A 13,025-nucleotide genomic window follows, 5' to 3' on the forward strand; every position below is an offset into this window, starting at 1 on the left:
TCTGTCCCTCTCTCTCCACGTTCTGTCTGTCTCCCTCTCTCTCCACAGTGTGTCTCTCTCCCTCTCTCTCCACAGTCTGTCTCTCTCCCTCTCTCTCCACAGTCTGTCTCTCTCCCTCTCTCTCCACAGTCTGCCTCCCTCTCTCTCTCTCCACAGTCTGTCTCTCTCCCTCTCTCGCCACAGTCTGTCTCTCTCCCTCTCTCTCCACAGTCTGTCTCTCTCCCTCTCTCTCCACAGTCTGTCTCTCTCCCTCTCTCTCCACAGTCTGTCTCTCTCCCTCTCTCTCCAAAGTCTGTCTCCCTCCCTCTCTCTCCACAGTCGGTCTCTCTCCCTCTCTCTCCACAGTCTGTCTCTCTCACTCTCTCTCCACAGTCTGTCTCTCTCCCTCTCTCTCCACAGTCTGTCTCTCTCACTCTCTCTCCACAGTCTGTCTGTCTCCCTCTCTTTCCACAGTCTGTCCCTCTCTCTCTCTCTCCACAGTCTGTCTCTCTCACTCTCTCTCCACAGTCGGTCTCTCTCCCTCTCTCTCCACAGTCTCTCTCTCTCTCTCTCTCTCTACATTCTGTCTCTCTCCCTCTCTCTCCAAAGTCTGTCTCTCTCCCTCTCTCGGCACAGTCTGACTCTCTCCCTCTCTCTCCACAGTCTGTCTCTCTCCCTCTCCCTCCACAGTCTGTCTCTCTCCCTCTCTCTCCACAGTCTGTCTCTCTCCCTCTCTCTCCACAGTCTGTCTCTCTCCCTCTCTCTCCACAGCCTGTCTCTCTCCCTCTCTCTCCACAATCTGTCTCTCTCTCTCTCTCTCCACAGACTGTCTCTCTCCCTCTCTCTCCACAGTCTGCCTCTCTCACTCTCTCTCCACAGTCGGTCTCTCTCCCGCTCTCTCCACAGTCTGTCTATCTCCCTCCCTCTCCACAGTCTGTCTCTCTCCCTCTCTCTCCACAGTCTGTCTCTCTCCCTCTCTCTCCACAGTCTGTCTATCTCCCTCTCTCTCCACAGTCTGACTCTCTCCCTCTCTCTCCACAATCTGTCTCTCTCCCTCTCTCTCCACAGTCTGTCTCTCTCACTCTCTCTCCGCAGTCGGTCTCTCTCCCTCTCTCTCCACAGTCTGTCTATCTCCATCTCTCTGAACAGTCTGTCTCTCTCCCTCTCTCTCCACATTCTGTCTCTCTCCCCTTCTCTCTGCAGGCTGTCTCTCTCCCTCTCTCTCCAGAGTCTGTCTCTCTCACTCTCTCTCCACAGTCGGTCTCTCTCCCTCTCTCTCCACAGTCTGTCTATCTCCCTCTCTCTCCACAGTCTGTCTCTCTCCCTCTCTCTCCACAGTCTGTCTCTCTCACTCTCTCTCCACAGTCTGTCTCTCTCCCTCTCTCTCCACAGTCTGTCTCTCTCCCTCTCTCTCCACAGTCTGTCTCCCTCCCTCTCTCTCCACAGTCGGTCTCTCTCCCTCTCTCTCCACAGTCTGTCTCTCTCACTCTCTCTCCACAGTCGGTCTCTCTCCCTCTCTCTCCACAGTCTGTCTCTCTCACTCTCTCTCCACAGTCTGTCTCTCTCCCTCTCTCTCCACAGTCTGTCTCTCTCACTCTCTCTCCACAGTCTGTCTCTCTCCCTCTCTTTCCACAGTCTGCCCCTCTCTCTCTCTCTCTCCACTGTCTGTCTCTCTCCCTCTCTCTCCACAGTCTGTCTCTCTCCCTCTCTCTCCACAATCTGTCTCTCTCTCTCTCTCTCCACTGTCTGTCTATCTCCCTCTCTCTCCACAGTCTGTCTCTCTCCCTCTCACTCCACAGTCTGTCTCTCTCACTCTCTCTCCACAGTCTGTCTCTCTCCCTCTCTCTCCACAGTCTGTCTCTCTCCCTCTCTCTCCACAGTCTGTCTCCCTCCCTCTCACTCCACAGTCGGTCTCTCTCCCTCTCTCTCCACAGTCTGTCTCTCACCCTCTCTCTCCACAGTCTGTCTCTCTCCCTCTCTCTCCACAGTCTGTCTCACTCCCTCTCTCTCCACAGTCTGTCTCTCTCCCTCTCTCTCCAAAGCCTGTCTCTCTCCCTCTCTCTCCACAGTCTGTCTCTCTCCCTCGCTCTCCACAGTCTGTCTCACTCCCTCTCTCTCCACAGTCTGTCTCTCTCCCTCTCTCTCCACAGTCTGTCTCTCTCACTCTCTCTCCACTGTCTGTCTCTCTCCCTCTCTCTCCACAGTCGGACTCTCTCTCTCCCCACAGTCTGTCTCTCTCCCTCTCTCTCCACAGTCTGCCTCTCTCCCTCTCTCTCCAGTCTTTCTCTGTCCCTCACTCTCCACATTCTGTCTCTCTGCCTCTCTCTCCACAGTCTGTCTCTCTCCCTCTCTCTCCATAGTCTGTCTCTCTCCCTCTCTCTCCACAGTCTGTCTCTCTCCCTCTCTCTCCACAGTCTGTCTCTCTCCCTCTCTCTCCCCCTCTCTCTCCACAGTCTGTCTCTCTCCCTCTCTCTCCACAGTCTGTCTCTCTCCCTCTCTCTCCACAATCTGTCTCACTCCCTCTCTCTCCACAGTCTGTCTCTCTCACTCTCTCTCCACAGTCTGTCTCTCTCCCTCTCTCTCCACAGTCGGTCTCTCTCTCTCTCTCCCCACAGTCTGTCTCTCTCCCTCTCTCTCCACAGTCTGCCTCTCTCCCTCTCTCTCCAGTCTGTCTCTGTCCCTCTCTCTCCACGTTCTGTCTGTCTCCCTCTCTCTCCACAGTGTGTCTCTCTCCCAATTCCAATTCCAATTAAAATGCTTTATTGGCATGAAAGTTTACAGAGAACCATATTGCCAAAGCTTACATAGCAAAAAGGTACAGTTTTCCAACATTCTGTAGGTGTCAATCGATTTGACATTTGTTGGGTACATACAATATTACTTTTAAACAATATTAATTTTAAACAGTCTTTGTACTTCATTTGGTACGTTCAATATTAATTTTAAACAGTCTTAATTTTAAACAGTCCTCAGGTTGTGACATGTTGTTACATATTTGGCCCCAAGGTATGGTCTGTCTCCTTCTCCTAGGACTAATCTCAATTTTGACAGATCATCCAATTTCTTGAAATCTGGGGTTGTTTGGCTTAGCTTGTTGAATAATATGTTTCTTGATGTGTTGAATTTTTCGCATTTTAGGAGGAAATGCATTTCTGTTTCAACCTCACCAGCCAGACATTGATCGCATATTCTATTCTCTCTAGGCTGCCAGGATTTCTTGTATCTGCCTTTTTCAATTTCCAGTTGGTGGTCGCTTAGTCTGTACCTGGTGAGGGTCTGTCTCTGTTTTGTGTCTCTGATGGTCGTGAGGTAGTCTGCCAGTTTATATTCTCTTTTTAGGGCCCGGTAACATTCTAATCTGCTTTGGCTTTCGGTTATTTTGTTCCAATCCCTCTCTCTCCGCAGTCTGTCTCTCTCCCTCTCTCTCCACAGTCTGTCTCTCTCCCTCTCTCTCCACAGTCTGCCTCTCTCTCTCTCTCTCCACAGTCTGTCTCTCTCCCTCTCTCGCCACAGTCTATCTCTCTCCCTCTCTCTCCACAGTCTGTCTCTCTCCCTCTCACTCCACAGTCTGTCTCTCTCACTCTCTCTCCACAGTCTGTCTCTCTCCCTCTCTCTCCACAGTCTGTCTCTCTCCCTCTCTCTCCACAGTCTGTCTCCCTCCCTCTCACTCCACAGTCGGTCTCTCTCCCTCTCTCTCCACAGTCTGTCTCTCTCCCTCTCTCTCCACAGTCTGTCTCTCTCCCTCTCTCTCCACAGTCTGTCTCTCTCCCTCTCTCTCCACAGTCTGTCTCACTCCCTCTCTCTCCACAGTCTGTCTCTCTCCCTCTCTCTGCACAATCTGTCTCTCTCTCTCTCTCCACAGTCTGTCTCTTTCCCTCTCTCTCCACAATCTGTCTCTCTCCCTCTCTCTCCACAGTCTGTCTCTCTCACTCTTTCTCCACAGTCGGTCTCTCTCCCTCTCTCTCCACAGTCTGTCTATCTCCCTCTCTCTCCGCAGTCTGTCTCTCTCCCTCTCTCTCCACAGTCTGTCTCTCTCACTCTCTCTCCACAGTCTGTCTCTCTCCCTCTCTCTCCACAGTCTGTCTCTCTCCCTCTCTCTCCACAGTCTGTCTCCCTCCCTCTATCTCCACAGTCGGTCTCTCTCCCTCTCTCTCCACAGTCTGTCTCTCTCACTCTCTCTCCACAGTCTGTCTCTCTCACTCTCTCTCCACAGTATGTCTCTCTCACTCTCTCTCCACAGTCTGTCTCTCTCCCTCTCTTTCCACTGTCTGTCCCTCTCTCTCTCTCTCCACGGTCTGTCTCTCTCACTCTCTCTCCACAGTCGGTCTCTCTCCCTCTCTCTCCACAGTCTCTCTCTCTCTCTCGCTCTCTACAGTCTGCCTCTCTCCCTCTCTCTCCACAGTCTGTCTCTCTCCCTCTCTCGCCACAGTCTGACTCTCTCCCTCTCTCTCCACAGTCTGTCTCTCTGCCTCTCCCTCCACAGTCTGTCTCTCTGCCTCTCCCTCCACAGTCTGTCTCTCTCCCTCTCTCTCCACAGTCTGTCTCTCTCCCTCTCTCTCCACAGTCTGTCTCTCTCCCTCTCTATCCACAGTCTGTCTATCTCCCTCTCTCTCCACAGTCTGTCTCTCTCCCTCTCTCTCCACAGTCTGTCTCTCTCCCTCTCTCTCCACAGTCTGTCTCTCTCCCTCTCTCTCCACAGTCGGTCTCTCTCCCTCTCTCTCCACAGTCTTTCTCTCTCCCTCTCTCTCCACAGTCTGTCTCTCTCCCTCTCTCTCCACAGTCTGTCTCTCTCCCTCTCTCTCCACAGTCTGTCTCACTCCCTCTCTCTCCACAGTCTGTCTCTCTCCCTCTCTCTCCACAGTCTGTCTCTCTCCCTCTCTCTCCACAGTCTGTCTCTCTCCCTCTCTCTCCACAGTCTGTCTCTCTCCCTCTCTCTCCACAGTCTGTCTCACTCCCTCTCTCTCCACAGTCTGTCTCTCTCCCTCTCTCTCCAAAGCCTGTCTCTCTCCCTCTCTCTCCACAGTCTGTCTCTCTCCCTCTCTCTCCACAGTCTGTCTCACTCCCTCTCTCTCCACAGTCTGTCTCTCTCCCTCTCTCTCCACAGTCTGTCTCTCTCACTCTCTCTCCACTGTCTGTCTCTCTCCCTCTCTCTCCACAGTCGGACTGTCTCTCTCCCCACAGTCTGTCTCTCTCCCTCTCTCTCCACAGTCTGCCTCTCTCCCTCTCTCTCCAGTCTTTCTCTGTCCCTCACTCTCCACATTCTGTCTCTCTGCCTCTCTCTCCACAGTCTGTCTCTCTCCCTCTCTCTCCATAGTCTGTCTCTCTCCCTCTCTCTCCAGAGTCTGTCTCTCTCCCTCTCTCTCCACAGTCTGTCTCTCTCCCTCTCTCTCCTCAGTCTTTCTCTCTCCCTCTCTCTCCACAGTCTGTCTCTCTCCCTCTCTCTCCACAGTCTGTCTCTCTCCCTCTCTCTCCACAATCTGTCTCACTCCCTCTCTCTCCACAGTCTGTCTCTCTCACTCTCTCTCCACAGTCTGTCTCTCTCCCTCTCTCTCCACAGTCGGTCTCTCTCTCTATCTCCCCACAGTCTGTCTCTCTCCCTTTCTCTCCACAGTCTGCCTCTCTCCCTCTCTCTCCATTCTGTCTCTGTCCCTCTCTCTCCACGTTCTGTCTGTCTCCCTCTCTCTCCACAGTGTGTCTCTCTCCCTCTCTCTCCACAGTCTGTCTCTCTCCCTCTCTCTCCACAGTCTGTCTCTCTCTCTCTCTCTCCACAGTCTGCCTCTCTCTCTCTCTCTCCACAGTCTGTCTCTCTCCCTCTCTCGCCACAGTCTGTCTCTCTCCCTCTCTCTCCACATTCTTTCTCTCTCCCTCTCACTCCACAGTCTGTCTCTCTCACTCTCTCTCCACAGTCTGTCTCTCTCCCTCTCTCTCCACAGTCTGTCTCTCTCCCTCTCTCTCCACAGTCTGTCTCTCTCCCTCTCTCTCCAAAGTCTGTCTCCCTCCCTCTCTCTCCACAGTCGGTCTCTCTCCCTCTCTCTCCACAGTCTGTATCTCTCACTCTCTCTCCACAGTCTGTCTCTCTCCCTCTCTCTCCACAGTCTGTCTCTCTCACTCTCTCTCCACAGTCTGTCTGTCTCCCTCTCTTTCCACAGTCTGTCCCTCTCTCTCTCTCTCCACAGTCTGTCTCTCTCACTCTCTCTCCACAGTCGGTCTCTCTCCCTCTCTCTCCACAGTCTCTCTCTCTCTCTCTCTCTCTACATTCTGTCTCTCTCCCTCTCTCTCCACAGTCTGTCTCTCTCCCTCTCTCAGCACAGTCTGACTCTCTCCCTCTCTCTCCACAGTCTGTCTCTCTCCCTCTCCCTCCACAGTCTGTCTCTCTCCCTCTCTCTCCGCAGTCTGTCTCTCTCCCTCTCTCTCCACAGTCTGTCTCTCTCCCTCTCTCTCCACAGCCTGTCTCTCTCCCTCTCTCTCCACAATCTGTCTCTCTCTCTCTCCACAGTCTGTCTCTCTCCCTCTCTCTCCACAGTCTGCCTCTCTCACTCTCTCTCCACAGTCGGTCTCTCTCCCGCTCTCTCCACAGTCTGTCTATCTCCCTCCCTCTCCACAGTCTGTCTCTCTCCCTCTCTCTCCACAGTCTGTCTCTCTCCCTCTCTCTCCACAGTCTGTCTATCTCCCTCTCTCTCCACAGTCTGACTCTCTCCCTCTCTCTCCACAATCTGTCTCTCTCCCTCTCTCTCCACAGTCTGTCTCTCTCACTCTCTCTCCACAGTCGGTCTCTCTCCCTCTCTCTCCACAGTCTGTCTATCTCCCTCTCTCTCCACAGTCTGTCTCCCTCCCTCTCTCTCCACAGTCTGTCTCTCTCCCTCTCACTCCACAGTCTGTCTCTCTCACTCTCTCTCCACAGTCGGTCTCTCTCCCCCTCTCTCCACAGTCTGTCTCTCTCCCTCTCTCTGAACAGTCTGTCTCTCTCCCTCTCTCTCCACATTCTGTCTCTCTCCCCTTCTCTCCGCAGGCTGTCTCTCTCCCTCTCTCTCCAGAGTCTGTCTCTCTCACTCTCTCTCCACAGTCGGTCTCTCTCTCTCTCTCTCCACAGTCTGTCTATCTCCCTCTCTCTCCACAGTCTGTCTCTCTCCCTCTCTCTCCACAGTCTGTCTCTCTCACTTTCTCTCCACAGTCTGTCTCTCTCCCTCTCTCTCCACAGTCTGTCTCTCTCCCTCTCTCTCCACAGTCTGTCTCCCTCCCTCTCTCTCCACAGTCGGTCTCTCTCCCTCTCTCTCCACAGTCTGTCTCTCTCACTCTCTCTCCACAGTCGGTCTCTCTCCCTCTCTCTCCACAGTCTGTCTCTCTCACTCTCTCTCCACAGTCTGTCTCTCTCCCTCTCTCTCCACAGTCTGTCTCTCTCCCTCTCTCTCCACAGTCTGTCTCTCTCCCTCTCTTTCCACAGTCTGCCCCTCTCTCTCTCTCTCTCCACTGTCTGTCTCTCTCCCTCTCTCTCCACAGTCTGTCTCTCTCCCTCTCTCTCCACAATCTGTCTCTCTCTCTCTCTCTCCACTGTCTGTCTATCTCCCTCTCTCTCCACAGTCTGTCTCTCTCCCTCTCACTCCACAGTCTGTCTCTCTCACTCTCTCTCCACAGTCTGTCTCTCTCCCTCTCTCTCCACAGTCTGTCTCTCTCCCTCTCTCTCCACAGTCTGTCTCCCTCCCTCTCACTCCACAGTCGGTCTCTCTCCCTCTCTCTCCACAGTCTGTCTCTCTCCCTCTCTCTCCACAGTCTGTCTCTCTCCCTCTCTCTCCACAGTCTGTCTCACTCCCTCTCTCACCACAGTCTGTCTCTCTCCCTTTCTCTCCAAAGCCTGTCTCTCTCCCTCTCTCTCCACAGTCTGTCTCTCTCCCTCGCTCTCCACAGTCTGTCTCACTCCCTCTCTCTCCACAGTCTGTCTCTCTCCCTCTCTCTCCACAGTCTGTCTCTCTCACTCTCTCTCCACTGTCTGTCTCTCTCCCTCTCTCTCCACAGTCGGACTCTCTCTCTCCCCACAGTCTGTCTCTCTCCCTCTCTCTCCACAGTCTGCCTCTCTCACTCCAATTCCAATTCCAATTTCCAATTAAAATGCTTTATTGGCATGAAAGTTTACAGAGAACCATATTGCCAAAGCTTACATAGCAAAAAGGTACAGTTTTCCAACATTCTGTAGGTGTCAATCGATTTGACATTTGTTGGGTACATACAATATTACTTTTAAACAGTATTAATTTTAAACAGTCTTTGTACTTCATTTGGTACGTTCAATATTAATTTTAAACAGTCTTAATTTTAAACAGTCCTCAGGTTGTGACATGTTGTTACATATTTGGCCCCAAGGTATGGTCTGTCTCCTTCTCCTAGGACTAATCTCAATTTTGACAGATCATCCAATTCCTTGAAATCTGGGGTTGTTTGGCTTAGCTTGTTGAATAATATGTTTCTTGATGTGTTGAATTTTTCGCATTTTAGGAGGAAATGCATTTCTGTTTCAACCTCGCCAGCCAGACATTGATCGCATATTCTATTCTCTCTAGGCTGCCAGGATTTCTTGTATCTGCCTTTTTCAATTTCCAGTTGGTGGTCGCTTAGTCTGTACCTGGTGAGGGTCTGTCTCTGTTTTGTGTCTCTGATGGTCGTGAGGTAGTCTGCCAGTTTATATTCTCTTTTTAGGGCCCGGTAACATTCTAATCTGCTTTGGCTTTCGGTTATTTTGTTCCAATGTTCCAGGTAGGTTTCTTTGCATTTTTTAATGATTTGGTTCACTCGGATTGGTGTTTGGGCGGCTGTGTTGGTCTGGGGCTGGTCAGGGTCCGGCTGAGTACTTAGTTTCCGTAGCAGCTGACTCAGGGGACTCTTTTCTGGGTTTAGCTCTTGGGTCTGAAAGGCTTTGAAATGAAGGGTGTCTGGGGAGCTAGATTTGAGGTGATTTAGGAAGTTTAGTGCTCGTTTTTGGATGTTTATTATCAGTGGGTATCTGCCTAGTTCGGCTCTGCATGCATTTGTTGGCGTTTTCCTTTGGGTGCGAAGGATGCTTCGGCAGAATTCTGCATGTAGGGCTTCTATTGTATGTTTTTCCCATTTAGTGTAGCTTTGGTGATTTAGCGGGCCCCATACTTCACTACCGTACAGTGCAATGGGCAGGATTATGCTGTCAAATATTTTGAGCCAGATTTTGATTGGGATTTGGATGTTGTAGAATTTTCTTTTTATTGCATATAGGGCTCTTCGGGCTTTTTCTTTTAGTGCATTCACTGCTATGCTGAAGCTCCCTGATGCTGTAATAGTTAGACCAAGGTAGGTGTAGCTCATAGTGTGTCCTATAGTGGTATCACTGAGGGTAAACTGGTATTTGTTTTCCTGACATCTGGGCCTTTTTTGAAAAATCATGATGTTGGTTTTCTTTAGATTTACTGTTAGAGCCCAATTTTGGCAGTATTTGTCGAGTAGGTCTAGTTGTTGCTGTAATCCCTGTTCTGTGGGAGACAGCAGAACCAGGTCGTCCGCATAGAACAGGGATTTCACTTCTCCATCTAGGAGACGGAGACCTGGTGACTCGCTTTGCTCCAGCATGTCTGCTAATTCATTTATGTATATGTTGAACAGGGTCGGGCTCAAATTGCAGCCCTGCCGGACGCCTCTTCTCTGGGTGACGCCACTCTCTCTCCAGTCTTTCTCTGTCCCTCACTCTCCACATTCTGTCTCTCTGCCTCTCTCTCCACAGTCTGTCTCTCTCCCGCTCTCTCCATAGTCTGTCTCTCTCCCTCTCTCTCCACAGTCTGTCTCTCTCCCTCTCTCTCCACAGTCTGTCTCTCTCCCTCTCTCTCCTCAGTCTTTCTCTCTCCCTCTCTCTCCACAGTCTGTCTCTCTCCCTCTCTCTCCACAGTCTGTCTCTCTCCCTCTCTCTCCACAATCTGTCTCACTCCCTCTCTCTCCACAGTCTGTCTCTCTCACTCTCTCTCCACAGTCTGTCTCTCCCCCTCTCTCTCAACAGTCTGCCTCTCTCCCTCTCTCTCCAGTCTGTCTCTGTCCCTCTCTCTCCACGTTCTGTCTGTCTCCCTCTCTCTCCACAGTGTGTCTCTCTCCCTCTCTCTCCGCAGTCTGTCTCTCTCCCTCTCTCTCCACAGTCTGTCTCTCTCCCTCTCTCTCCACAGTCTGCCTCTCTCTCTCTCTCTCCACAGTCTGTCTCTCTCCCGCTCTCGCCACAGTCTGTCTCTCTCCCTCTCTCTCCACAGTCTGTCTCTCTCCCTCTCACTCCACAGTCTGTCTCTCTCACTCTCTCTCCACAGTCTGTCTCTCTCCCTCTCTCTCCACAGTCTGTCTCTCTCCCTTTCTCTCCACAGTCTGTCTCTCTCCCTCTCTCTCCACAGTCTGTCTCTCTCCCTCTCTCTCCACAGTCTGTCTCACTCCCTCTCTCTCCACAGTCTGTCTCTCTCCCTCTCTCTGCACAATCTGTCTCGCTCTCTCTCTCCACAGTCTGTCTCTTTCCCTCTCTCTCCACAATCTGTCTCTCTCCCTCTCTCTCCACAGTCTGTCTCTCTCACTCTTTCTCCACAGTCGGTCTCTCTCCCTCTCTCTCCACAGTCTGTCTATCTCCCTCTCTCTCCGCAGTCTGTCTCTCTCCCTCTCTCTCCACAGTCTGTCTCTCTCACTCTCTCTCCACAGTCTGTCTATCTCCCCCTCTCTCCACAGTCTGTCTCTCTCCCTCTCTCTCCACAGTCTGTCTCCCTCCCTCTATCTCCACAGTCGGTCTCTCTCCCTCTCTCTCCACAGTCTGTCTCTCTCACTCTCTCTCCACAGTCTGTCTCTCTCACTCTCTCTCCACAGTATGTCTCTCTCACTCTCTCTCCACAGTCTGTCTCTCTCCCTCTCTTTCCACAGTCTGTCCCACTCTCTCTCTCTCCACAGTCTGTCTCTCTCACTCTCTCTCCACAGTCGGTCTCTCTCCCTCTCTCTCCACAGTCTCTCTCTCTCTCTCGCTCTCTACAGTCTGCCTCTCTCCCTCTCTCTCCACAGTCTGTCTCTCTCCCTCTCTCGCCACAGTCTGACTCTCTCCCTCTCTCTCCACAGTCTGTCTCTCTCCCTCTCCCTCCACAGTCTGTCTCTCTGCCTCTCCCTCCACAGTCTGTCTCTCTCCCTCTCTCTCCACAGTCTGTCTCTCTCCCTCTCTCTCCACAGTCTGTCTCTCTCCCTCTCTATCCACAGTCTGTCTATCTCCCTCTCTCTCCACAGTCTGTCTCTCTCCCTCGCTCTCCACAGTCTGTCTCTCTCCCTCTCTCTCCACAGTCTGTCTCTCTTCCTCTCTCTCCACAGTCGGTCTCTCTCCCTCTCTCTCCACAGTCTTTCTCTCTCCCTCTCTCTCCACAGTCTGTCTCTCTCCCTCTCTCTCCACAGTCTGTCTCTCTCCCTCTCTCTCCACAGTCTGTCTCACTCCCTCTCTCTCCACAGTCTGTCTCTCTCCCTCTCTCTCCACAGTCTGTCTCTCTCCCTCTCTCTCCACAATCTGTCTATCTCCCTCTCTCTCCACAGTCTGTCTCTCTCCCTCTCTCTCCACAGTCTGTCTCTCTCCCTCTCTCTCCACAGTCTGTCTCTCTCCCTCTCTCTCCACAGTCTGTCTCTCTCCCTCTCTCTCCACAGTTTCTCTCTCTCACACTCTCTCCACCGTCTGTCTCTCTCCCTCTCTCTCCACATTCGGTCTCTCTCTCTCTCTCCCCACAGTCTGTCTCTCTCCCTCTCTCTCCACAGTCTGCCTCTCTCCCTCTCTCTCTCCAGTCTGTCTCTGTCCCTCTCTCTCCGCATTCTGTCTCTCTCCCTCTCTCTCCACAGTCTGTCTCTCTCCCTCTCTCTCCACAGTCTGTCTCTCTCCCTCTCTCTCCACAGTCTGTCTCTCTCGCTCTCTCTCCACAGTCTGTCTCTCTCCCTCTCTCTCCACAGTCTGTCTCTCTCCCTCTCTCTCCACAGCCTGTCTCTCTCCCTCTCTCTCCACTGTATGTCTCTCTCCCTCTCTCTCCACAGTTTGTCTCTCTCCCTCTCTCTCCACAATCTCTCTCTCTCACTCTCTCTCCACAGTCTGTCTCTCTCCCTCTCTCTCCAAAGTCGGTCTCTCTCTCTCTCTCCCCACAGTCTGTCTCTCTCCCTCTCTCTCCACAGTCTGCCTCTCTCCCTCTCTCTCCACAGTCTGTCTCTGTCCCTCTCTCTCCACGTTCTGTCTCTCTCCCTCTCTCTCCACAGTCTGTCTCTCTCCCTCTCTCTCCACAGTCACTCTATCTCCCTCTCTCTCCACAGTCTGTCTCTCTCCCTCTCTCTCCACAGTCTGTCTCTCTCCCTCTCTCTCCACAGTCTGTCTCACTCCCTCTCTCTCCACAGTCTGTCTCTCTCCCTCTCTCTCCACAGTCTGTCTCTCTCCCTCTCTCTCAACAGTCTGTCTATCTCCCTCTCTCTCCACCGTCTGTCTCTCTCCCTCTCTCTCCACAGTCTGTCTCTCTCCCTCTCTCTCCACAGTCTGTCTCTCTCCCTCTCTCTCCACAGTCTGTCTCTCTCACTCTCTCTCCACCGTCTGTCTCTCTCCCTCTCTCTCCACAGTCGGTCTCTCTCTCTCTCTCCCCACAGTCTGTCTCTCTCCCTCTCTCTCCACAGTCTGCCTCTCTCTCTCTCTCTCCGGTCTGTCTCTGTCCCTCTCTCTCCGCATTCTGTCTCTCTCCCTCTCTCTCCACAGTCTGTCTCTCTCCCTCTCTCTCCACAGTCTGTCTCTCTCCCTCTCTCTCCACAGTCTGTCTCTCTCCCTCTCTCTCCACAGTCTGTCTCTCTCCCTCTCTCTCCACAGTCTGTCTCTCTCCCTCTCTCTCCACAGTCTGTCTCTCTCCCTCTCTCTCCACAGTCTGTCTCTCTCCCTCTCTCTCCACAGTATGTCTCTCTCACCCTCTCTCCACAGTCCGTCTCTCTCCCTCTCTCTCCACAGTCGGTCTCTCTCTCTCTCTCTCCCCACTGTCTGTCTCTCTCCCTCTCTCTCCACAGTCTGCCTCTCTCCCTCT

The sequence above is a fragment of the Somniosus microcephalus genome, unplaced genomic scaffold (genome assembly GCF_052327205.1).
Source record: "Somniosus microcephalus isolate GS21.2 unplaced genomic scaffold, FLI_Smic_1.0 unresolved_chr5, whole genome shotgun sequence".
NCBI classification, from domain to species: domain Eukaryota; kingdom Metazoa; phylum Chordata; class Chondrichthyes; order Squaliformes; family Somniosidae; genus Somniosus; species Somniosus microcephalus.